Source organism: Balaenoptera physalus (assembly GCF_965194825.1).
Source record: "Balaenoptera physalus genome assembly, chromosome: 17".
Lineage (NCBI taxonomy): Eukaryota > Metazoa > Chordata > Mammalia > Artiodactyla > Balaenopteridae > Balaenoptera > Balaenoptera physalus.
The window spans coordinates 34,622,723-34,647,655 of record NC_138895.1 but is presented as its reverse complement, the minus strand read 5'-3'; positions in this window follow the sequence as shown (position 1 = coordinate 34,647,655).

Here is a 24,933-nt window from a genome sequence, read left to right as displayed (position 1 = left end):
AGTTCCCCGTTTCCAGCGAACATGCAGCCTACCTCCTTGTGATTTCTACCAAGTAAATATACACTCTAGCTACACACTGGTCCCTTCCTTGAATAAAGTTTATTTGGCACGGAATTCTGCGTGTAGCCAACCGCCTCCCCTTGGGAGCGCTCTGGGTAGGCTATCGGGCTCTGCTTCTTCTAAAACCCTGGAGTGTAAGAGGAAGAACTGTGCTTTGGTTACAGCAGGAAAGAAAGCCGACTTTCTCCTGTAAGGATGGGGTCTTAAGGTTTGACTTTAAAGAAGGAATGCGTTGCAGTTTTGGTTTCTCAGTGCTGCTCAGCCTAGGGCAATGAGGGAGATTTGCATGACATATAGGAATTGAGAGAACACATTGCCTGGAGTTGTTGGAGAGCTGAGGAAATCTAGCTCTTCCAAGGAAGAGTACAGTGTGTTGCCCTACACACAAAATACACAGTGACTGGGAAACGTTTCCGGGCCTGGATGTTTCTTAGTAGCCCAGTGGAGCCTGCTGGTACTCGGTGCTCTTGCAGGGAATAGGGTGCCCACGAGAGGTCCTCGGTGTCTTGACAAGCTTACTAACCTTAAAAGAAAACAGACCTAAAACAAATGCCACAAGGAAACTGCTTCAAGCTCAGCTTCGGCAGGGCTAGTCAAGGCTTTACCTGGAGGAAAGACCTCACGTCAAGTTTCCTTTATCTCTAGGGCGTCTGAGGAGAGGCTCCCACCCAGGCTATGAAAGCACCCTGTTGATGCAGAGAACACTCGTTCCCTTCCCAGAGCCCTGCCTACAATGACTAAAGACTCGTCCTAAAACTGTTATTTAGGTAACTTCAAGGCAGCATGCATGGAGCATTCAAAATGGGAAAGCAAGGCTTGTGCCATAAGGTCACCGTTTCCAGCGAACACGCGGCCTACCTACTTGTGATTTCTACCAAGTAAATATACACTCTAGCTAAACACTGGTCCCTTCCTTGAATAAAGTTTATTTGGCACGGAGTTCTGCGTGTAGCCAACAGCCTCCCCCAAGGAGCGCTCTAGGTAGGCTATCTGGCTTAGCTTCTTCTAAAACCCTGCAGTGTAAGAGGAAGATCTGTGCTTTGGTTACAGCAGAAACGCAAGCTGACTTTCTCCTGTAAGGATGGGGTCTTAAGGTATGACTTTGTAGAAGGAATGCGAAGCAGTTTTGGTTTCTCAGAGCTGCTCAGCCTAGGGCAATGAGGCAGATTTGCATGATATGTAGGACGTGAGAGAACACATTTCCTGGGGCTGTTGGAGAGCTGAGGAAATCTAGCTCTTCCAAGGAAGAGTGCAGTGTGTTGGCCTACACACAAAATACACAGAGTGACTGGGAAAGGTGTCCGGGCCTGGATGTTTCTTAGTAGCCCAGTGGAGACTGCCGGTACTCGGTGGTCTTCCAGGGAATAAGGTGCCCAGGCGAGGTCCTCGGTGTCCTGAAAAGCTTACTAACCTTAAAAGGAAACAGACCTGAAACTAATGCCTCAAGGACTCCGCTCCAAGCTTCCACTTCGGCAGGGCTATTCTAGGCTTTACCTTGAGGAAAGGACTCACGTCAAGTTTCCTTTTAGCTGTAGAGCGTCTGAGGAGAGGCTCCCACCCAGGCTATGAAAGCACCCTGTTGATGTAGAGAACACTGGTTCCCTTCCCAGAGCCTTGCCTACAGAGACTAGAGACTCGTCCTAAAATTGTTATTTAGGCAGCTTCAAGGCAGCTTGAATGGAGCATTCAAAATGGGTAAGCAAGGCTTGTGCCATAAGTTCCCCGTTTCCAGCGAACATGCAGCCTACCTCCTTGTGATTTCTACCAAGTAAATATACACTCTAGCTACACACTGGTCCCTTCCTTGAATAAAGTTTATTTGGCACGTAATTCTGCGTGTAGCCAACCGCCTCCCCCAGGGATCGCTCTGGGTAGGCTATCGGGCTTAGCTTCTTCTAAAACCCTGGAGTGTAAGAGGAAGAACTGTGCTGTGGTTACAGCAGAAACGCAAGCCGACTTTCTACTGTAAGGATGAGGTGTTAAGGTATGACTTTGTAGAAGGAATGTGAAGCAGTTTTGGTTTCTCAGTGCCGGTCAGCCTAGGGCAATGAGGCAGATTTGCATGATATGTAGGACGTGAGAGAACACATTTCCTGGAGCTGTTGGAGAGCTGAGGAAATCTAGCTCTTCCAAGGAAGAGTGTAGTGTGTTGGCCTACACACAAAATACAAAGAGTGAATGGGAAAAGTTTCTGGGCCTGGATGTTTCTTAGTAGCCCAGTGGAGCCTGCCGGTACTGGGTGTTCTTGCAGGGAATAGGGTGCCCAGGCGAGGTCCTCAGGGCCTTGAAAAGCTTACTAACCTTAAAAGAAAACAGACCTGAAACTAATGCCTCAAGAACTCCTCTCCAAGCTTCCACTTCGGCAGGGCTATTCTAGGCTTTACCTTGAGGAGAGGACTCACGTCAAGTTTCCTTTTAGCTCTAGAGTGTCGCAGGCGAGGCTCCTACCCAGTCTATGAAAGCACCCTGTTGATGTAGAGAACACTCGTTCCCTTCCCAGAGCCCTGCCTACAGACACTAGAGACCCGTCCTAAAATTGTAATTTAGGTAGCTTCAAGGCAGCTTGAATGGAGCATTCAAAAGTGGTAAGCAAGGCTTGTGCCATAAGTTCCCCGTTTCCAGCGAACATGCAGCCTACCTCCTTGTGATTTCTACCAAGTAAATATACACTCTAGCTACACACTGGTCCCTTCCTTGAATAAAGTTTATTTGGCACGGAATTCTGCGTGTAGCCAACCGCCTCCCCTTGGGAGCGCTCTGGGTAGGCTATCGGGCTCTGCTTCTTCTAAAACCCTGGAGTGTAAGAGGAAGAACTGTGCTTTGGTTACAGCAGGAAAGAAAGCCGACTTTCTCCTGTAAGGATGGGGTCTTAAGGTTTGACTTTAAAGAAGGAATGCGTTGCAGTTTTGGTTTCTCAGTGCTGCTCAGCCTAGGGCAATGAGGGAGATTTGCATGACATATAGGAATTGAGAGAACACATTGCCTGGAGTTGTTGGAGAGCTGAGGAAATCTAGCTCTTCCAAGGAAGAGTACAGTGTGTTGCCCTACACACAAAATACACAGTGACTGGGAAACGTTTCCGGGCCTGGATGTTTCTTAGTAGCCCAGTGGAGCCTGCTGGTACTCGGTGCTCTTGCAGGGAATAGGGTGCCCACGAGAGGTCCTCGGTGTCTTGACAAGCTTACTAACCTTAAAAGAAAACAGACCTAAAACAAATGCCACAAGGAAACTGCTTCAAGCTCAGCTTCGGCAGGGCTAGTCAAGGCTTTACCTGGAGGAAAGACCTCACGTCAAGTTTCCTTTATCTCTAGGGCGTCTGAGGAGAGGCTCCCACCCAGGCTATGAAAGCACCCTGTTGATGCAGAGAACACTCGTTCCCTTCCCAGAGCCCTGCCTACAATGACTAAAGACTCGTCCTAAAACTGTTATTTAGGTAACTTCAAGGCAGCATGCATGGAGCATTCAAAATGGGAAAGCAAGGCTTGTGCCATAAGGTCACCGTTTCCAGCGAACACGCGGCCTACCTACTTGTGATTTCTACCAAGTAAATATACACTCTAGCTAAACACTGGTCCCTTCCTTGAATAAAGTTTATTTGGCACGGAGTTCTGCGTGTAGCCAACAGCCTCCCCCAAGGAGCGCTCTAGGTAGGCTATCTGGCTTAGCTTCTTCTAAAACCCTGCAGTGTAAGAGGAAGATCTGTGCTTTGGTTACAGCAGAAACGCAAGCTGACTTTCTCCTGTAAGGATGGGGTCTTAAGGTATGACTTTGTAGAAGGAATGCGAAGCAGTTTTGGTTTCTCAGAGCTGCTCAGCCTAGGGCAATGAGGCAGATTTGCATGATATGTAGGACGTGAGAGAACACATTTCCTGGGGCTGTTGGAGAGCTGAGGAAATCTAGCTCTTCCAAGGAAGAGTGCAGTGTGTTGGCCTACACACAAAATACACAGAGTGACTGGGAAAGGTGTCCGGGCCTGGATGTTTCTTAGTAGCCCAGTGGAGACTGCCGGTACTCGGTGGTCTTCCAGGGAATAAGGTGCCCAGGCGAGGTCCTCGGTGTCCTGAAAAGCTTACTAACCTTAAAAGGAAACAGACCTGAAACTAATGCCTCAAGGACTCCGCTCCAAGCTTCCACTTCGGCAGGGCTATTCTAGGCTTTACGTTGAGGAAAGGACTCACGTCAAGTTTCCTTTTAGCTGTAGAGCGTCTGAGGAGAGGCTCCCACCCAGGCTATGAAAGCACCCTGTTGATGTAGAGAACACTCGTTCCCTTCCCAGAGCCTTGCCTACAGAGACTAGAGACCCGTCCTAAAATTGTTATTTAGGCAGCTTCAAGGCAGCTTGAATGGAGCATTCAAAATGGGTAAGCAAGGCTTGTGCCATAAGTTCCCCGTTTCCAGCGAACATGCAGCCTACGTCCTTGTGATTTCTACCAAGTAAATATACACTCTAGCTACACACTGGTCCCTTCCTTGAATAAAGTTTATTTGGCACGTAATTCTGCGTGTAGCCAACCGCCTCCCCCAGGGATCGCTCTGGGTAGGCTTTCGGGCTTAGCTTCTTCTAAAACCCTGGAGTGTAAGAGGAAGAACTGTGCTGTGGTTACAGCAGAAACGCAAGCCGACTTTCTACTGTAAGGATGAGGTGTTAAGGTATGACTTTGTAGAAGGAATGTGAAGCAGTTTTGGTTTCTCAGTGCCGGTCAGCCTAGGGCAATGAGGCAGATTTGCATGATATGTAGGACGTGAGAGAACACATTTCCTGGAGCTGTTGGAGAGCTGAGGAAATCTAGCTCTTCCAAGGAAGAGTGTAGTGTGTTGGCCTACACACAAAATACAAAGAGTGAATGGGAAAAGTTTCCGGGCCTGGATGTTTCTTAGTAGCCCAGTGGAGCCTGCCGGTACTGGGTGTTCTTGCAGGGAATAGGGTGCCCAGGCGAGGTCCTCAGGGCCTTGAAAAGCTTACTAACCTTAAAAGAAAACAGACCTGAAACTAATGCCTCAAGAACTCCTCTCCAAGCTTCCACTTCGGCAGGGCTATTCTAGGCTTTACCTTGAGGAGAGGACTCACGTCAAGTTTCCTTTTAGCTCTAGAGTGTCGCAGGCGAGGCTCCTACCCAGTCTATGAAAGCACCCTGTTGATGTAGAGAACACTCGTTCCCTTCCCAGAGCCCTGCCTACAGACACTAGAGACCCGTCCTAAAATTGTAATTTAGGTAGCTTCAAGGCAGCTTGAAGGGAGCATTCAAAAGTGGTAAGCAAGGCTTGTGCCATAAGTTCCCCGTTTCCAGCGAACATGCAGCCTACCTCCTTTTGATTTCTACCAAGTAAATATACACTCTAGCTACACACTGGTCCCTTCCTTGAATAAAGTTTATTTGGCACGGAATTCTGCGTGTAGCCAACCGCCTCCCCTCGGGAGCGCTCTGGGTAGGCTATCGGGCTCTGCTTCTTCTAAAACCCTGGAGTGTAAGAGGAAGAACTGTGCTTTGGTTACAGCAGGAAAGCAAGCCGACTTTCTCCTGTAAGGATGGGGTCTTAAGGTTTGACTTTAAAGAAGGAATGCGTTGCAGTTTTGGTTTCTCAGTGCTGCTCAGCCTAGGGCAATGAGGGAGATTTGCATGACATATAGGAATTGAGAGAACACATTTCCTGGAGTTGTTGGAGAGCTGAGGAAATCTAGCTCTTCCAAGGAAGAGTGCAGTGTGTTGCCCTACACACAAAATACACAGTGACTGGGAAACGTTTCCGGGCCTGGATGTTTCTTAGTAGCCCAGTGGAGCCTGCTGGTACTCGGTGCTCTTGCAGGGAATAGGGTGCCCACGAGAGGTCCTCGGTGTCTTGACAAGCTTACTAACCTTAAAAGAAAACAGACCTAAAACAAATGCCACAAGGAAACTGCTTCAAGCTCAGCTTCGGCAGGGCTAGTCAAGGCTTTACCTGGAGGAAAGAACTCACGTCAAGTTTCCTTTATCTCTAGGGCGTCTGAGGAGAGGCTCCCACCCAGGCTATGAAAGCACCCTGTTGATGCAGAGAACACTCGTTCCCTTCCCAGAGCCCTGCCTACAATGACTAAAGACTCGTCCTAAAACTGTTATTTAGGTAACTTCAAGGCAGCATGCATGGAGCATTCAAAATGGGAAAGCAAGGCTTGTGCCATAAGGTCACCGTTTCCAGCGAACACGCGGCCTACTTACTTGTGATTTCTACCAAGTAAATATACACTCTAGCTAAACACTGGTCCCTTCCTTGAATAAAGTTTATTTGGCACGAAGTTCTGCGTGTAGCCAACAGCCTCCCCCAAGGAGCGCTCTAGGTAGGCTATCTGGCTTAGCTTCTTCTAAAACCCTGCAGTGTAAGAGGAAGATCTGTGCTTTGGTTACAGCAGAAACGCAAGCTGACTTTCTCCTGTAAGGATGGGGTCTTAAGGTATGACTTTGTAGAAGGAATGCGAAGCAGTTTTGGTTTCTCAGAGCTGCTCAGCCTAGGGCAATGAGGCAGATTTGCATGATATGTAGGACGTGAGAGAACACATTTCCTGGGGCTGTTGGAGAGCTGAGGAAATCTAGCTCTTCCAAGGAAGAGTGCAGTGTGTTGGCCTACACACAAAATACACAGAGTGACTGGGAAAGGTGTCCGGGCCTGGATGTTTCTTAGTAGCCCAGTGGAGACTGCCGGTACTCGGTGGTCTTCCAGGGAATAAGGTGCCCAGGCGAGGTCCTCGGTGTCCTGAAAAGCTTACTAACCTTAAAAGGAAACAGACCTGAAACTAATGCCTCAAGGACTCCGCTCCAAGCTTCCACTTCGGCAGGGCTATTCTAGGCTTTACCTTGAGGAAAGGACTCACGTCAAGTTTCCTTTTAGCTGTAGGGCGTCTGAGGAGAGGCTCCCACCCAGGCTATGAAAGCACCCTGTTGATGTAGAGAACACTGGTTCCCTTCCCAGAGCCTTGCCTACAGAGACTAGAGACCCGTCCTAAAATTGTTATTTAGGCAGCTTCAAGGCAGCTTGAATGGAGCATTCAAAATGGGTAAGCAAGGCTTGTGCCATACGTTCCCCATTTCCAGCGAACATGCAGCCTACCTCCTTGTGATTTCTACCAAGTAAATATACACTCTAGCTACACACCGGTCCCTTCCTTGAATAAAGTTTATTTGGCACGGAATTCTGCGTGTAGCCAACCGCCTCCCCCAGGGATCGCTCTGGGTAGGCTATCGGGCTTAGCTTCTTCTAAAACCCTGGAGTGTAAGAGGAAGAACTGTGCTGTGGTTACAGCAGAAACGCAAGCCGACTTTCTACTGTAAGGATGAGGTGTTAAGGTATGACTTTGTAGAAGGAATGTGAAGCAGTTTTGGTTTCTCAGTGCCGGTCAGCCTAGGGCAATGAGGCAGATTTGCATGATATGTAGGACGTGAGAGAACACATTTCCTGGAGCTGTTGGAGAGCTGAGGAAATCTAGCTCTTCCAAGGAAGAGTGTAGTGTGTTGGCCTACACACAAAATACAAAGAGTGAATGGGAAAAGTTTCCGGGCCTGGATGTTTCTTAGTAGCCCAGTGGAGCCTGCCGGTACTGGGTGTTCTTGCAGGGAATAGGGTGCCCAGGCGAGGTCCTCAGGGCCTTGAAAAGCTTACTAACCTTAAAAGAAAACAGACCTGAAACTAATGCCTCAAGCACTCCGCTCCAAGCTTCCACTTCGGCAGGGCTATTCTAGGCTTTACCTTGAGGAGAGGACTCACGTCAAGTTTCCTTTTAGCTCTAGAGTGTCTCAGGCGAGGCTCCTACCCAGTCTATGAAAGCACCCTGTTGATGTAGAGAACACTCGTTCCCTTCCCAGAGCCCTGCCTACAGACACTAGAGACCCGTCCTAAAATTGTAATTTAGGTAGCTTCAAGGCAGCTTGAATGGAGCATTCAAAAGTGGTAAGCACGGCTTGTGCCATAAGTTCCCCGTTTCCAGCGAACATGCAGCCTACCTCCTTGTGATTTCTACCAAGTAAATATACACTCTAGCTACACACTGGTCCCTTCCTTGAATAAAGTTTATTTGGCACGGAATTCTGCGTGTAGCCAACCGCCTCCCCTTGGGATCGCTCTGGGTAGGCTATCGGGCTCTGCTTCTTCTAAAACCCTGGAGTGTAAGAGGAAGAACTGTGCTTTGGTTACAGCAGGAAAGCAAGCCGACTTTCTCCTGTAAGGATGGGGTCTTAAGGTTTGACTTTAAAGAAGGAATGCGTTGCAGTTTTGGTTTCTCAGTGCTGCTCAGCCTAGGGCAATGAGGGAGATTTGCATGACATATAGGAATTGAGAGAACACATTGCCTGGAGTTGTTGGAGAGCTGAGGAAATCTAGCTCTTCCAAGGAAGAGTGCAGTGTGTTGCCCTACACACAAAATACACAGTGACTGGGAAACGTTTCCGGGCCTGGATGTTTCTTAGTAGCCCAGTGGAGCCTGCTGGTACTCGGTGCTCTTGCAGGGAATAGGGTGCCCACGAGAGGTCCTCGGTGTCTTGACAAGCTTACTAACCTTAAAAGAAAACAGACCTAAAACAAATGCCACAAGGAAACTGCTTCAAGCTCAGCTTCGGCAGGGCTAGTCAAGGCTTTACCTGGAGGAAAGAACTCACGTCAAGTTTCCTTTATCTCTAGGGCGTCTGAGGAGAGGCTCCCACCCAGGCTATGAAAGCACCCTGTTGATGCAGAGAACACTCGTTCCCTTCCCAGAGCCCTGCCTACAATGACTAAAGACTCGTCCTAAAACTGTTATTTAGGTAACTTCAAGGCAGCATGCATGGAGCATTCAAAATGGGAAAGCAAGGCTTGTGCCATAAGGTCCCCGTTTCCAGCGAACACGCGGCCTACCTACTTGTGATTTCTACCAAGTAAATATACACTCTAGCTAAACACTGGTCCCTTCCTTGAATAAAGTTTATTTGGCACGGAGTTCTGCGTGTAGCCAACAGCCTCCCCCAAGGAGCGCTCTAGGTAGGCTATCTGGCTTAGCTTCTTCTAAAACCCTGCAGTGTAAGAGGAAGATCTGTGCTTTGGTTACAGCAGAAACGCAAGCTGACTTTCTCCTGTAAGGATGGGGTCTTAAGGTATGACTTTGTAGAAGGAATGCGAAGCAGTTTTGGTTTCTCAGAGCTGCTCAGCCTAGGGCAATGAGGCAGATTTGCATGATATGTAGGACGTGAGAGAACACATTTCCTGGGGCTGTTGGAGAGCTGAGGAAATCTAGCTCTTCCAAGGAAGAGTGCAGTGTGTTGGCCTACACACAAAATACACAGAGTGACTGGGAAAGGGGTCCGGGCCTGGATGTTTCTTAGTAGCCCAGTGGAGACTGCCGGTACTCGGTGGTCTTCCAGGGAATAAGGTGCCCAAGCGAGGTCCTCGGTGTCCTGAAAAGCTTACTAACCTTAAAAGGAAACAGACCTGAAACTAATGCCTCAAGGACTCCGCTCCAAGCTTCCACTTCGGCAGGGCTATTCTAGGCTTTACCTTGAGGAAAGGACTCACGTCAAGTTTCCTTTTAGCTGTAGGGCGTCTGAGGAGAGGCTCCCACCTAGGCTATGAAAGCACCCTGTTGATGTAGAGAACACTGGTTCCCTTCCCAGAGCCTTGCCTACAGAGACTAGAGACCCGTCCTAAAATTGTTATTTAGGCAGCTTCAAGGCAGCTTGAATGGAGCATTCAAAATGGGTAAGCAAAGCTTGTGCCATAAGTTCCCCGTTTCCAGCGAACATGCAGCCTACCTCCTTGTGATTTCTACCAAGTAAATATACACTCTAGCTACACACTGGTCCCTTCCTTGAATAAAGTTTATTTGGCACGTAATTCTGCGTGTAGCCAACCGCCTCCCCCAGGGATCGCTCTGGGTAGGCTATCGGGCTTAGCTTCTTCTAAAACCCTGGAGTGTAAGAGGAAGAACTGTGCTGTGGTTACAGCAGAAACGCAAGCCGACTTTCTACTGTAAGGATGAGGTGTTAAGGTATGACTTTGTAGAAGGAATGTGAAGCAGTTTTGGTTTCTCAGTGCCGGTCAGCCTAGGGCAATGAGGCAGATTTGCATGATATGTAGGACGTGAGAGAACACATTTCCTGGAGCTGTTGGAGAGCTGAGGAAATCTAGCTCTTCCAAGGAAGAGTGCAGTGTGTTGCCCTACACACAAAATACACAGTGACTGGGAAACGTTTCCGGGCCTGGATGTTTCTTAGTAGCCCAGTGGAGCCTGCTGGTACTCGGTGCTCTTGCAGGGAATAGGGTGCCCACGAGAGGTCCTCGGTGTCTTGACAAGCTTACTAACCTTAAAAGAAAACAGACCTAAAACAAATGCCACAAGGAAACTGCTTCAAGCTCAGCTTCGGCAGGGCTAGTCAAGGCTTTACCTGGAGGAAAGAACTCACGTCAAGTTTCCTTTATCTCTAGGGCGTCTGAGGAGAGGCTCCCACCCAGGCTATGAAAGCACCCTGTTGATGCAGAGAACACTCGTTCCCTTCCCAGAGCCCTGCCTACAATGACTAAAGACTCGTCCTAAAACTGTTATTTAGGTAACTTCAAGGCAGCATGCATGGAGCATTCAAAATGGGAAAGCAAGGCTTGTGCCATAAGGTCCCCGTTTCCAGCGAACACGCGGCCTACCTACTTGTGATTTCTACCAAGTAAATATACACTCTAGCTAAACACTGGTCCCTTCCTTGAATAAAGTTTATTTGGCACGGAGTTCTGCGTGTAGCCAACAGCCTCCCCCAAGGAGCGCTCTAGGTAGGCTATCTGGCTTAGCTTCTTCTAAAACCCTGCAGTGTAAGAGGAAGATCTGTGCTTTGGTTACAGCAGAAACGCAAGCTGACTTTCTCCTTTAAGGATGGGGTCTTAAGGTATGACTTTGTAGAAGGAATGCGAAGCAGTTTTGGTTTCTCAGAGCTGCTCAGCCTAGGGCAATGAGGCAGATTTGCATGATATGTAGGACGTGAGAGAACACATTTCCTGGGGCTGTTGGAGAGCTGAGGAAATCTAGCTCTTCCAAGGAAGAGTGCAGTGTGTTGGCCTACACACAAAATACACAGAGTGACTGGGAAAGGGGTCCGGGCCTGGATGTTTCTTAGTAGCCCAGTGGAGACTGCCGGTACTCGGTGGTCTTCCAGGGAATAAGGTGCCCAAGCGAGGTCCTCGGTGTCCTGAAAAGCTTACTAACCTTAAAAGGAAACAGACCTGAAACTAATGCCTCAAGGACTCCGCTCCAAGCTTCCACTTCGGCAGGGCTATTCTAGGCTTTACCTTGAGGAAAGGACTCACGTCAAGTTTCCTTTTAGCTGTAGGGCGTCTGAGGAGAGGCTCCCACCCAGGCTATGAAAGCACCCTGTTGATGTAGAGAACACTGGTTCCCTTCCCAGAGCCTTGCCTACAGAGACTAGAGACCCGTCCTAAAATTGTTATTTAGGCAGCTTCAAGGCAGCTTGAATGGAGCATTCAAAATGGGTAAGCAAGGCTTGTGCCATAAGTTCCCCGTTTCCAGCGAACATGCAGCCTACCTCCTTGTGATTTCTACCAAGTAAATATACACTCTAGCTACACACTGGTCCCTTCCTTGAATAAAGTTTATTTGGCACGTAATTCTGCGTGTAGCCAACCGCCTCCCCCAGGGATCGCTCTGGGTAGGCTATCGGGCTTAGCTTCTTCTAAAACCCTGGAGTGTAAGAGGAAGAACTGTGCTGTGGTTACAGCAGAAACGCAAGCCGACTTTCTACTGTAAGGATGAGGTGTTAAGGTATGACTTTGTAGAAGGAATGTGAAGCAGTTTTGGTTTCTCAGTGCCGGTCAGCCTAGGGCAATGAGGCAGATTTGCATGATATGTAGGACGTGAGAGAACACATTTCCTGGAGCTGTTGGAGAGCTGAGGAAATCTAGCTCTTCCAAGGAAGAGTGTAGTGTGTTGGCCTACACACAAAATACAAAGAGTGAATGGGAAAAGTTTCCGGGCCTGGATGTTTCTTAGTAGCCCAGTGGAGCCTGCCGGTACTGGGTGTTCTTGCAGGGAATAGGGTGCCCAGGCGAGGTCCTCAGGGCCTTGAAAAGCTTACTAACCTTAAAAGAAAACAGACCTGAAACTAATGCCTCAAGAACTCCTCTCCAAGCTTCCACTTCGGCAGGGCTATTCTAGGCTTTACCTTGAGGAGAGGACTCACGTCAAGTTTCCTTTTAGCTCTAGAGTGTCGCAGGCGAGGCTCCTACCCAGTCTATGAAAGCACCCTGTTGATGTAGAGAACACTCGTTCCCTTCCCAGAGCCCTGCCTACAGACACTAGAGACCCGTCCTAAAATTGTAATTTAGGTAGCTTCAAGGCAGCTTGAAGGGAGCATTCAAAAGTGGTAAGCAAGGCTTGTGCCATAAGTTCCCCGTTTCCAGCGAACATGCAGCCTACCTCCTTGTGATTTCTACCAAGTAAATATACACTCTAGCTACACACTGGTCCCTTCCTTGAATAAAGTTTATTTGGCACGGAATTCTGCGTGTAGCCAACCGCCTCCCCTTGGGAGCGCTCTGGGTAGGCTATCGGGCTCTGCTTCTTCTAAAACCCTGGAGTGTAAGAGGAAGAACTGTGCTTTGGTTACAGCAGGAAAGCAAGCCGACTTTCTCCTGTAAGGATGGGGTCTTAAGGTTTGACTTTAAAGAAGGAATGCGTTGCAGTTTTGGTTTCTCAGTGCTGCTCAGCCTAGGGCAATGAGGGAGATTTGCATGACATATAGGAATTGAGAGAACACATTTCCTGGAGTTGTTGGAGAGCTGAGGAAATCTAGCTCTTCCAAGGAAGAGTGCAGTGTGTTGCCCTACACACAAAATACACAGTGACTGGGAAACGTTTCCGGGCCTGGATGTTTCTTAGTAGCCCAGTGGAGCCTGCTGGTACTCGGTGCTCTTGCAGGGAATAGGGTGCCCACGAGAGGTCCTCGGTGTCTTGACAAGCTTACTAACCTTAAAAGAAAACAGACCTAAAACAAATGCCACAAGGAAACTGCTTCAAGCTCAGCTTCGGCAGGGCTAGTCAAGGCTTTACCTGGAGGAAAGAACTCACGTCAAGTTTCCTTTATCTCTAGGGCGTCTGAGGAGAGGCTCCCACCCAGGCTATGAAAGCACCCTGTTGATGCAGAGAACACTCGTTCCCTTCCCAGAGCCCTGCCTACAATGACTAAAGACTGGTCCTAAAACTGTTATTTAGGTAACTTCAAGGCAGCATGCATGGAGCATTCAAAATGGGAAAGCAAGGCTTGTGCCATAAGGTCACCGTTTCCAGCGAACACGCGGCCTACCTACTTGTGATTTCTACCAAGTAAATATACACTCTAGCTAAACACTGGTCCCTTCCTTGAATAAAGTTTATTTGGCACGGAGTTCTGCGTGTAGCCAACAGCCTCCCCCAAGGAGCGCTCTAGGTAGGCTATCTGGCTTAGCTTCTTCTAAAACCCTGCAGTGTAAGAGGAAGATCTGTGCTTTGGTTACAGCAGAAACGCAAGCTGACTTTCTCCTGTAAGGATGGGGTCTTAAGGTATGACTTTGTAGAAGGAATGCGAAGCAGTTTTGGTTTCTCAGAGCTGCTCAGCCTAGGGCAATGAGGCAGATTTGCATGATATGTAGGACGTGAGAGAACACATTTCCTGGGGCTGTTGGAGAGCTGAGGAAATCTAGCTCTTCCAAGGAAGAGTGCAGTGTGTTGGCCTACACACAAAATACACAGAGTGACTGGGAAAGGTGTCCGGGCCTGGATGTTTCTTAGTAGCCCAGTGGAGACTGCCGGTACTCGGTGGTCTTCCAGGGAATAAGGTGCCCAGGCGAGGTCCTCGGTGTCCTGAAAAGCTTACTAACCTTAAAAGGAAACAGACCTGAAACTAATGCCTCAAGGACTCCGCTCCAAGCTTCCACTTCGGCAGGGCTATTCTAGGCTTTACCTTGAGGAAAGGACTCACGTCAAGTTTCCTTTTAGCTGTAGAGCGTCTGAGGAGAGGCTCCCACCCAGGCTATGAAAGCACCCTGTTGATGTAGAGAACACTCGTTCCCTTCCCAGAGCCTTGCCTACAGAGACTAGAGACTCGTCCTAAAATTGTTATTTAGGCAGCTTCAAGGCAGCTTGAATGGAGCATTCAAAATGGGTAAGCAAGGCTTGTGCCATAAGTTCCCCGTTTCCAGCGAACATGCAGCCTACCTCCTTGTGATTTCTACCAAGTAAATATACACTCTAGCTACACACTGGTCCCTTCCTTGAATAAAGTTTATTTGGCACGTAATTCTGCGTGTAGCCAACCGCCTCCCCCAGGGATCGCTCTGGGTAGGCTATCGGGCTTAGCTTCTTCTAAAACCCTGGAGTGTAAGAGGAAGAACTGTGCTGTGGTTACAGCAGAAACGCAAGCCGACTTTCTAATGTAAGGATGAGGTGTTAAGGTATGACTTTGTAGAAGGAATGTGAAGCAGTTTTGGTTTCTCAGTGCCGGTCAGCCTAGGGCAATGAGGCAGATTTGCATGATATGTAGGACGTGAGAGAACACATTTCCTGGAGCTGTTGGAGAGCTGAGGAAATCTAGCTCTTCCAAGGAAGAGTGTAGTGTGTTGGCCTACACACAAAATACAAAGAGTGAATGGGAAAAGTTTCTGGGCCTGGATGTTTCTTAGTAGCCCAGTGGAGCCTGCCGGTACTGGGTGTTCTTGCAGGGAATAGGGTGCCCAGGCGAGGTCCTCAGGGCCTTGAAAAGCTTACTAACCTTAAAAGAAAACAGACCTGAAACTAATGCCTCAAGAACTCCTCTCCAAGCTTCCACTTCGGCAGGGCTATTCTAGGCTTTACCTTGAGGAGAGGACTGACGTCAAGTTTCCTTTTAGCTCTAGAGTGTCGCAGGCGAGGCTCCTACCCAGTCTATGAAAGCACCCTGTTGATGTAGAGAACACTCGTTCCCTTCCCAGAGCCCTGCCTACAGACACTAGAGACCCGTCCTAAAATTGTAATTTAGGTAGCTTCAAGGCAGCTTGAATGGAGCATTCAAAAGTGGTAAGCAAGGCTTGTGCCATAAGTTCCCCGTTTCCAGCGAACATGCAGCCTACCTCCTTGTGATTTCTACCAAGTAAATATACACTCTAGCTACACACTGGTCCCTTCCTTGAATAAAGTTTATTTGGCACGGAATTCTGCGTGTAGCCAACCGCCTCCCCTTGGGAGCGCTCTGGGTAGGCTATCGGGCTCTGCTTCTTCTAAAACCCTGGAGTGTAAGAGGAAGAACTGTGCTGTGGTTACAGCAGAAACGCAAGCCGACTTTCTACTGTAAGGATGAGGTGTTAAGGTATGACTTTGTAGAAGGAATGTGAAGCAGTTTTGGTTTCTCAGTGCCGGTCAGCCTAGGGCAATGAGGCAGATTTGCATGATATGTAGGACGTGAGAGAACACATTTCCTGGAGCTGTTGGAGAGCTGAGGAAATCTAGCTCTTCCAAGGAAGAGTGTAGTGTGTTGGCCTACACACAAAATACAAAGAGTGAATGGGAAAAGTTTCTGGGCCTGGATGTTTCTTAGTAGCCCAGTGGAGCCTGCCGGTACTGGGTGTTCTTGCAGGGAATAGGGTGCCCAGGCGAGGTCCTCAGGGCCTTGAAAAGCTTACTAACCTTAAAAGAAAACAGACCTGAAACTAATGCCTCAAGAACTCCTCTCCAAGCTTCCACTTCGGCAGGGCTATTCTAGGCTTTACCTTGAGGAGAGGACTGACGTCAAGTTTCCTTTTAGCTCTAGAGTGTCGCAGGCGAGGCTCCTACCCAGTCTATGAAAGCACCCTGTTGATGTAGAGAACACTCGTTCCCTTCCCAGAGCCCTGCCTACAGACACTAGAGACCCGTCCTAAAATTGTAATTTAGGTAGCTTCAAGGCAGCTTGAATGGAGCATTCAAAAGTGGTAAGCAAGTCTTGTGCCATAAGTTCCCCGTTTCCAGCGAACATGCAGCCTACCTCCTTGTGATTTCTACCAAGTAAATATACACTCTAGCTACACACTGGTCCCTTCCTTGAATAAAGTTTATTTGGCACGGAATTCTGCGTGTAGCCAACCGCCTCCCCTTGGGAGCGCTCTGGGTAGGCTATCGGGCTCTGCTTCTTCTAAAACCCTGGAGTGTAAGAGGAAGAACTGTGCTTTGGTTACAGCAGGAAAGAAAGCCGACTTTCTCCTGTAAGGATGGGGTCTTAAGGTTTGACTTTAAAGAAGGAATGCGTTGCAGTTTTGGTTTCTCAGTGCTGCTCAGCCTAGGGCAATGAGGGAGATTTGCATGACATATAGGAATTGAGAGAACACATTGCCTGGAGTTGTTGGAGAGCTGAGGAAATCTAGCTCTTCCAAGGAAGAGTGCAGTGTGTTGCCCTACACACAAAATACACAGTGACTGGGAAACGTTTCCGGGCCTGGATGTTTCTTAGTAGCCCAGTGGAGCCTGCTGGTACTCGGTGCTCTTCCAGGGAATAGGGTGCCCACGAGAGGTCCTCGGTGTCTTGACAAGCTTACTAACCTTAAAAGAAAACAGACCTAAAACAAATGCCACAAGGAAACTGCTTCAAGCTCAGCTTCGGCAGGGCTAGTCAAGGCTTTACCTGGAGGAAAGAACTCACGTCAAGTTTCCTTTATCTCTAGGGCGTCTGAGGAGAGGCTCCCACCCAGGCTATGAAAGCACCCTGTTGATGCAGAGAACACTCGTTCCCTTCCCAGAGCCCTGCCTACAATGACTAAAGACTCGTCCTAAAACTGTTATTTAGGTAACTTCAAGGCAGCATGCATGGAGCATTCAAAATGGGAAAGCAAGGCTTGTGCCATAAGGTCACCGTTTCCAGCGAACACGCGGCCTACCTACTTGTGATTTCTACCAAGTAAATATACACTCTAGCTAAACACTGGTCCCTTCCTTGAATAAAGTTTATTTGGCACGGAGTTCTGCGTGTAGCCAACAGCCTCCCCCAAGGAGCGCTCTAGGTAGGCTATCTGGCTTAGCTTCTTCTAAAACCCTGCAGTGTAAGAGGAAGATCTGTGCTTTGGTTACAGCAGAAACGCAAGCTGACTTTCTCCTGTAAGGATGGGGTCTTAAGGTATGACTTTGTAGAAGGAATGCGAAGCAGTTTTGGTTTCTCAGAGCTGCTCAGCCTAGGGCAATGAGGCAGATTTGCATGATATGTAGGACGTGAGAGAACACATTTCCTGGGGCTGTTGGAGAGCTGAGGAAATCTAGCTCTTCCAAGGAAGAGTGCAGTGTGTTGGCCTACACACAAAATACACAGAGTGACTGGGAAAGGTGTCCGGGCCTGGATGTTTCTTAGTAGCCCAGTGGAGACTGCCGGTACTCGGTGGTCTTCCAGGGAATAAGGTGCCCAGGCGAGGTCCTCGGTGTCCTGAAAAGCTTACTAACCTTAAAAGGAAACAGACCTGAAACTAATGCCTCAAGGACTCCGCTCCAAGCTTCCACTTCGGCAGGGCTATTCTAGGCTTTACCTTGAGGAAAGGACTCACGTCAAGTTTCCTTTTAGCTGTAGAGCGTCTGAGGAGAGGCTCCCACCCAGGCTATGAAAGCACCCTGTTGATGTAGAGAACACTCGTTCCCTTCCCAGAGCCTTGCCTACAGAGACTAGAGACCCGTCCTAAAATTGTTATTTAGGCAGCTTCAAGGCAGCTTGAATGGAGCATTCAAAATGGGTAAGCAAGGCTTGTGCCATAAGTTCCCCGTTTCCAGCGAACATGCAGCCTACCTCCTTGTGATTTCTACCAAGTAAATATACACTCTAGCTACACACTGGTCCCTTCCTTGAATAAAGTTTATTTGGCACGTAATTCTGCGTGTAGCCAACCGCCTCCCCCAGGGATCGCTCTGGGTAGGCTATCGGGCTTAGCTTCTTCTAAAACCCTGGAGTGTAAGAGGAAGAACTGTGCTGTGGTTACAGCAGAAACGCAAGCCGACTTTCTACTGTAAGGATGGGGTGTTAAGGTATGACTTTGTAGAAGGAATGTGAAGCAGTTTTGGTTTCTCAGTGCCGGTCAGCCTAGGGCAATGAGGCAGATTTGCATGATATGTAGGACGTGAGAGAACACATTTCCTGGAGCTGTTGGAGAGCTGAGGAAATCTAGCTCTTCCAAGGAAGAGTGTAGTGCGTTGGCCTACACACAAAATACAAAGAGTGAATGGGAAAAGTTTCCGGGCCTGGATGTTTCTTAGTAGCCCAGTGGAGCCTGCCGGTACTGGGTGTTCTTGCAGGGGATAGGGTGCCCAGGCGAGGTCCTCAGGGCCTTGAAAAGCTTACTAACCTTAAAAGAAAACAGACCTGAAACTAATGCCTCAAGAACTCCTCTCCAAGCTTCCACTTCGGCAGGGCTATTCTAGGCTTTACCTTGAGGAGAGGACTCACGTCAAGTTTCCTTTTAGCTCTAGAGTGTCGCAGGCGAGGCTCCTACCCAGTCTATGAAAGCACCCTGTTGATGTAGAGAACACTCGTTCCCTTCCCAGAGCCCTGCCTACAGACACTAGAGACCCGTCCTAAAATTGTAATTTAGGTAGCTTCAAGGCAGCTTGAAGGGAGCATTCAAAAGTGGTAAGCAAGGCTTGTGCCATAAGTTCCCCGTTTCCAGCGAACATGCAGCCTACCTCCTTTTGATTTCTACCAAGTAAATATACACTCTAGCTACACACTGGTCCCTTCCTTGAATAAAGTTTATTTGGCACGGAATTCTGCGTGTAGCCAACCGCCTCCCCTCGGGAGCGCTCTGGGTAGGCTATCGGGCTCTGCTTCTTCTAAAACCCTGGAGTGTAAGAGGAAGAACTGTGCTTTGGTTACAGCAGGAAAGCAAGCCGACTTTCTCCTGTAAGGATGGGGTCTTAAGGTTTGACTTTAAAGAAGGAATGCGTTGCAGTTTTGGTTTCTCAGTGCTGCTCAGCCTAGGGCAATGAGGGAGATTTGCATGACATATAGGAATTGAGAGAACACATTTCCTGGAGTTGTTGGAGAGCTGAGGAAATCTAGCTCTTCCAAGGAAGAGTGCAGTGTGTTGCCCTACACACAAAATACACAGTGACTGGGAAACGTTTCCGGGCCTGGATGTTTCTTAGTAGCCCAGTGGAGCCTGCTGGTACTCGGTGCTCTTGCAGGGAATAGGGTGCCCACGAGAGGTCCTCGGTGTCTTGACAAGCTTACTAACCTTAAAAGAAAACAGACCTAAAACAAATGCCACAAGGAAACTGCTTCAAGCTCAGTTTCGGCAGGGCTAGTCAAGGCTTTACCTGGAGGAAAGAACTCACGTCAAGTTTCCTTTATCTCTAGGGCGTCTGAGGAGAGGCTCCCACCCAGGCTATGAAAGCACCCTGTTGATGCAGAGAACACTCGTTCCCTTCCCAGAGCCCTGCCTACAATGACTAAAGACTCGTCCTAAAACTGTTATTTAGGTAACTTCAAGGCAGCATGCATGGAGCATTCAAAATGGGAAAGCAAGGCTTGTGCCATAAGGTCACCGTTTCCAGCGAACACGCGGCCTACTTACTTGTGATTTCTACCAAGTAAATATACACTCTAGCTAAACACTGGTCCCTTCCTTGAATAAAGTTTATTTGGCACGGAGTTCTGCGTGTAGCCAACAGCCTCCCCCAAGGAGCGCTCTAGGTAGGCTATCTGGCTTAGCTTCTTCTAAAACCCTGCAGTGTAAGAGGAAGATCTGTGCTTTGGTTACAGCAGAAACGCAAGCTGACTTTCTCCTGTAAGGATGGGGTCTTAAGGTATGACTTTGTAGAAGGAATGCGAAGCAGTTTTGGTTTCTCAGAGCTGCTCAGCCTAGGGCAATGAGGCAGATTTGCATGATATGTAGGACGTGAGAGAACACATTTCCTGGGGCTGTTGGAGAGCTGAGGAAATCTAGCTCTTCCAAGGAAGAGTGCAGTGTGTTGGCCTACACACAAAATACACAGAGTGACTGGGAAAGGTGTCCGGGCCTGGATGTTTCTTAGTAGCCCAGTGGAGACTGCCGGTACTCGGTGGTCTTCCAGGGAATAAGGTGCCCAGGCGAGGTCCTCGGTGTCCTGAAAAGCTTACTAACCTTAAAAGGAAACAGACCTGAAACTAATGCCTCAAGGACTCCGCTCCAAGCTTCCACTTCGGCAGGGCTATTCTAGGCTTTACCTTGAGGAAAGGACTCACGTCAAGTTTCCTTTTAGCTGTAGGGCGTCTGAGGAGAGGCTCCCACCCAGGCTATGAAAGCACCCTGTTGATGTAGAGAACACTGGTTCCCTTCCCAGAGCCTTGCCTACAGAGACTAGAGACCCGTCCTAAAATTGTTATTTAGGCAGCTTCAAGGCAGCTTGAATGGAGCATTCAAAATGGGTAAGCAAGGCTTGTGCCATACGTTCCCCATTTCCAGCGAACATGCAGCCTACCTCCTTGTGATTTCTACCAAGTAAATATACACTCTAGCTACACACCGGTCCCTTCCTTGAATAAAGTTTATTTGGCACGGAATTCTGCGTGTAGCCAACCGCCTCCCCCAGGGATCGCTCTGGGTAGGCTATCGGGCTTAGCTTCTTCTAAAACCCTGGAGTGTAAGAGGAAGAACTGTGCTGTGGTTACAGCAGAAACGCAAGCCGACTTTCTACTGTAAGGATGAGGTGTTAAGGTATGACTTTGTAGAAGGAATGTGAAGCAGTTTTGGTTTCTCAGTGCCGGTCAGCCTAGGGCAATGAGGCAGATTTGCATGATATGTAGGACGTGAGAGAACACATTTCCTGGAGCTGTTGGAGAGCTGAGGAAATCTAGCTCTTCCAAGGAAGAGTGTAGTGTGTTGGCCTACACACAAAATACAAAGAGTGAATGGGAAAAGTTTCCGGGCCTGGATGTTTCTTAGTAGCCCAGTGGAGCCTGCCGGTACTGGGTGTTCTTGCAGGGAATAGGGTGCCCAGGCGAGGTCCTCAGGGCCTTGAAAAGCTTACTAACCTTAAAAGAAAACAGACCTGAAACTAATGCCTCAAGCACTCCGCTCCAAGCTTCCACTTCGGCAGGGCTATTCTAGGCTTTACCTTGAGGAGAGGACTCACGTCAAGTTTCCTTTTAGCTCTAGAGTGTCTCAGGCGAGGCTCCTACCCAGTCTATGAAAGCACCCTGTTGATGTAGAGAACACTCGTTCCCTTCCCAGAGCCCTGCCTACAGACACTAGAGACCCGTCCTAAAATTGTAATTTAGGTAGCTTCAAGGCAGCTTGAATGGAGCATTCAAAAGTGGTAAGCACGGCTTGTGCCATAAGTTCCCCGTTTCCAGCGAACATGCAGCCTACCTCCTTGTGATTTCTACCAAGTAAATATACACTCTAGCTACACACTGGTCCCTTCCTTGAATAAAGTTTATTTGGCACGGAATTCTGCGTGTAGCCAACCGCCTCCCCTTGGGATCGCTCTGGGTAGGCTATCGGGCTCTGCTTCTTCTAAAACCCTGGAGTGTAAGAGGAAGAACTGTGCTTTGGTTACAGCAGGAAAGCAAGCCGACTTTCTCCTGTAAGGATGGGGTCTTAAGGTTTGACTTTAAAGAAGGAATGCGTTGCAGTTTTGGTTTCTCAGTGCTGCTCAGCCTAGGGCAATGAGGGAGATTTGCATGACATATAGGAATTGAGAGAACACATTGCCTGGAGTTGTTGGAGAGCTGAGGAAATCTAGCTCTTCCAAGGAAGAGTGCAGTGTGTTGCCCTACACACAAAATACACAGTGACTGGGAAACGTTTCCGGGCCTGGATGTTTCTTAGTAGCCCAGTGGAGCCTGCTGGTACTCGGTGCTCTTGCAGGGAATAGGGTGCCCACGAGAGGTCCTCGGTGTCTTGACAAGCTTACTAACCTTAAAAGAAAACAGACCTAAAACAAATGCCACAAGGAAACTGCTTCAAGCTCAGCTTCGGCAGGGCTAGTCAAGGCTTTACCTGGAGGAAAGAACTCACGTCAAGTTTCCTTTATCTCTAGGGCGTCTGAGGAGAGGCTCCCACCCAGGCTATGAAAGCACCCTGTTGATGCAGAGAACACTCGTTCCCTTCCCAGAGCCCTGCCTACAATGACTAAAGACTCGTCCTAAAACTGTTATTTAGGTAACTTCAAGGCAGCATGCATGGAGCATTCAAAATGGGAAAGCAAGGCTTGTGCCATAAGGTCCCCGTTTCCAGCGAACACGCGGCCTACCTACTTGTGATTTCTACCAAGTAAATATACACTCTAGCTAAACACTGGTCCCTTCCTTGAATAAAGTTTATTTGGCACGGAGTTCTGCGTGTAGCCAACAGCCTCCCCCAAGGAGCGCTCTAGGTAGGCTATCTGGCTTAGCTTCTTCTAAAACCCTGCAGTGTAAGAGGAAGATCTGTGCTTTGGTTACAGCAGAAACGCAAGCTGACTTTCTCCTGTAAGGATGGGGTCTTAAGGTATGACTTTGTAGAAGGAATGCGAAGCAGTTTTGGTTTCTCAGAGCTGCTCAGCCTAGGGCAATGAGGCAGATTTGCATGATATGTAGGACGTGAGAGAACACATTTCCTGGGGCTGTTGGAGAGCTGAGGAAATCTAGCTCTTCCAAGGAAGAGTGCAGTGTGTTGGCCTACACACAAAATACACAGAGTGACTGGGAAAGGGGTCCGGGCCTGGATGTTTCTTAGTAGCCCAGTGGAGACTGCCGGTACTCGGTGGTCTTCCAGGGAATAAGGTGCCCAAGCGAGGTCCTCGGTGTCCTGAAAAGCTTACTAACCTTAAAAGGAAACAGACCTGAAACTAATGCCTCAAGGACTCCGCTCCAAGCTTCCACTTCGGCAGGGCTATTCTAGGCTTTACCTTGAGGAAAGGACTCACGTCAAGTTTCCTTTTAGCTGTAGGGCGTCTGAGGAGAGGCTCCCACCCAGGCTATGAAAGCACCCTGTTGATGTAGAGAACACTGGTTCCCTTCCCAGAGCCTTGCCTACAGAGACTAGAGACCCGTCCTAAAATTGTTATTTAGGCAGCTTCAAGGCAGCTTGAATGGAGCATTCAAAATGGGTAAGCAAAGCTTGTGCCATAAGTTCCCCGTTTCCAGCGAACATGCAGCCTACCTCCTTGTGATTTCTACCAAGTAAATATACACTCTAGCTACACACTGGTCCCTTCCTTGAATAAAGTTTATTTGGCACGTAATTCTGCGTGTAGCCAACCGCCTCCCCCAGGGATCGCTCTGGGTAGGCTATCGGGCTTAGCTTCTTCTAAAACCCTGGAGTGTAAGAGGAAGAACTGTGCTGTGGTTACAGCAGAAACGCAAGCCGACTTTCTACTGTAAGGATGAGGTGTTAAGGTATGACTTTGTAGAAGGAATGTGAAGCAGTTTTGGTTTCTCAGTGCCGGTCAGCCTAGGGCAATGAGGCAGATTTGCATGATATGTAGGACGTGAGAGAACACATTTCCTGGAGCTGTTGGAGAGCTGAGGAAATCTAGCTCTTCCAAGGAAGAGTGCAGTGTGTTGCCCTACACACAAAATACACAGTGACTGGGAAACGTTTCCGGGCCTGGATGTTTCTTAGTAGCCCAGTGGAGCCTGCTGGTACTCGGTGCTCTTGCAGGGAATAGGGTGCCCACGAGAGGTCCTCGGTGTCTTGACAAGCTTACTAACCTTAAAAGAAAACAGACCTAAAACAAATGCCACAAGGAAACTGCTTCAAGCTCAGCTTCGGCAGGGCTAGTCAAGGCTTTACCTGGAGGAAAGAACTCACGTCAAGTTTCCTTTATCTCTAGGGCGTCTGAGGAGAGGCTCCCACCCAGGCTATGAAAGCACCCTGTTGATGCAGAGAACACTCGTTCCCTTCCCAGAGCCCTGCCTACAATGACTAAAGACTCGTCCTAAAACTGTTATTTAGGTAACTTCAAGGCAGCATGCATGGAGCATTCAAAATGGGAAAGCAAGGCTTGTGCCATAAGGTCCCCGTTTCCAGCGAACACGCGGCCTACCTACTTGTGATTTCTACCAAGTAAATATACACTCTAGCTAAACACTGGTCCCTTCCTTGAATAAAGTTTATTTGGCACGGAGTTCTGCGTGTAGCCAACAGCCTCCCCCAAGGAGCGCTCTAGGTAGGCTATCTGGCTTAGCTTCTTCTAAAACCCTGCAGTGTAAGAGGAAGATCTGTGCTTTGGTTACAGCAGAAACGCAAGCTGACTTTCTCCTGTAAGGATGGGGTCTTAAGGTATGACTTTGTAGAAGGAATGCGAAGCAGTTTTGGTTTCTCAGAGCTGCTCAGCCTAGGGCAATGAGGCAGATTTGCATGATATGTAGGACGTGAGAGAACACATTTCCTGGGGCTGTTGGAGAGCTGAGGAAATCTAGCTCTTCCAAGGAAGAGTGCAGTGTGTTGGCCTACACACAAAATACACAGAGTGACTGGGAAAGGGGTCCGGGCCTGGATGTTTCTTAGTAGCCCAGTGGAGACTGCCGGTACTCGGTGGTCTTCCAGGGAATAAGGTGCCCAAGCGAGGTCCTCGGTGTCCTGAAAAGCTTACTAACCTTAAAAGGAAACAGACCTGAAACTAATGCCTCAAGGACTCCGCTCCAAGCTTCCACTTCGGCAGGGCTATTCTAGGCTTTACCTTGAGGAAAGGACTCACGTCAAGTTTCCTTTTAGCTGTAGGGCGTCTGAGGAGAGGCTCCCACCCAGGCTATGAAAGCACCCTGTTGATGTAGAGAACACTGGTTCCCTTCCCAGAGCCTTGCCTACAGAGACTAGAGACCCGTCCTAAAATTGTTATTTAGGCAGCTTCAAGGCAGCTTGAATGGAGCATTCAAAATGGGTAAGCAAGGCTTGTGCCATAAGTTCCCCGTTTCCAGCGAACATGCAGCCTACCTCCTTGTGATTTCTACCAAG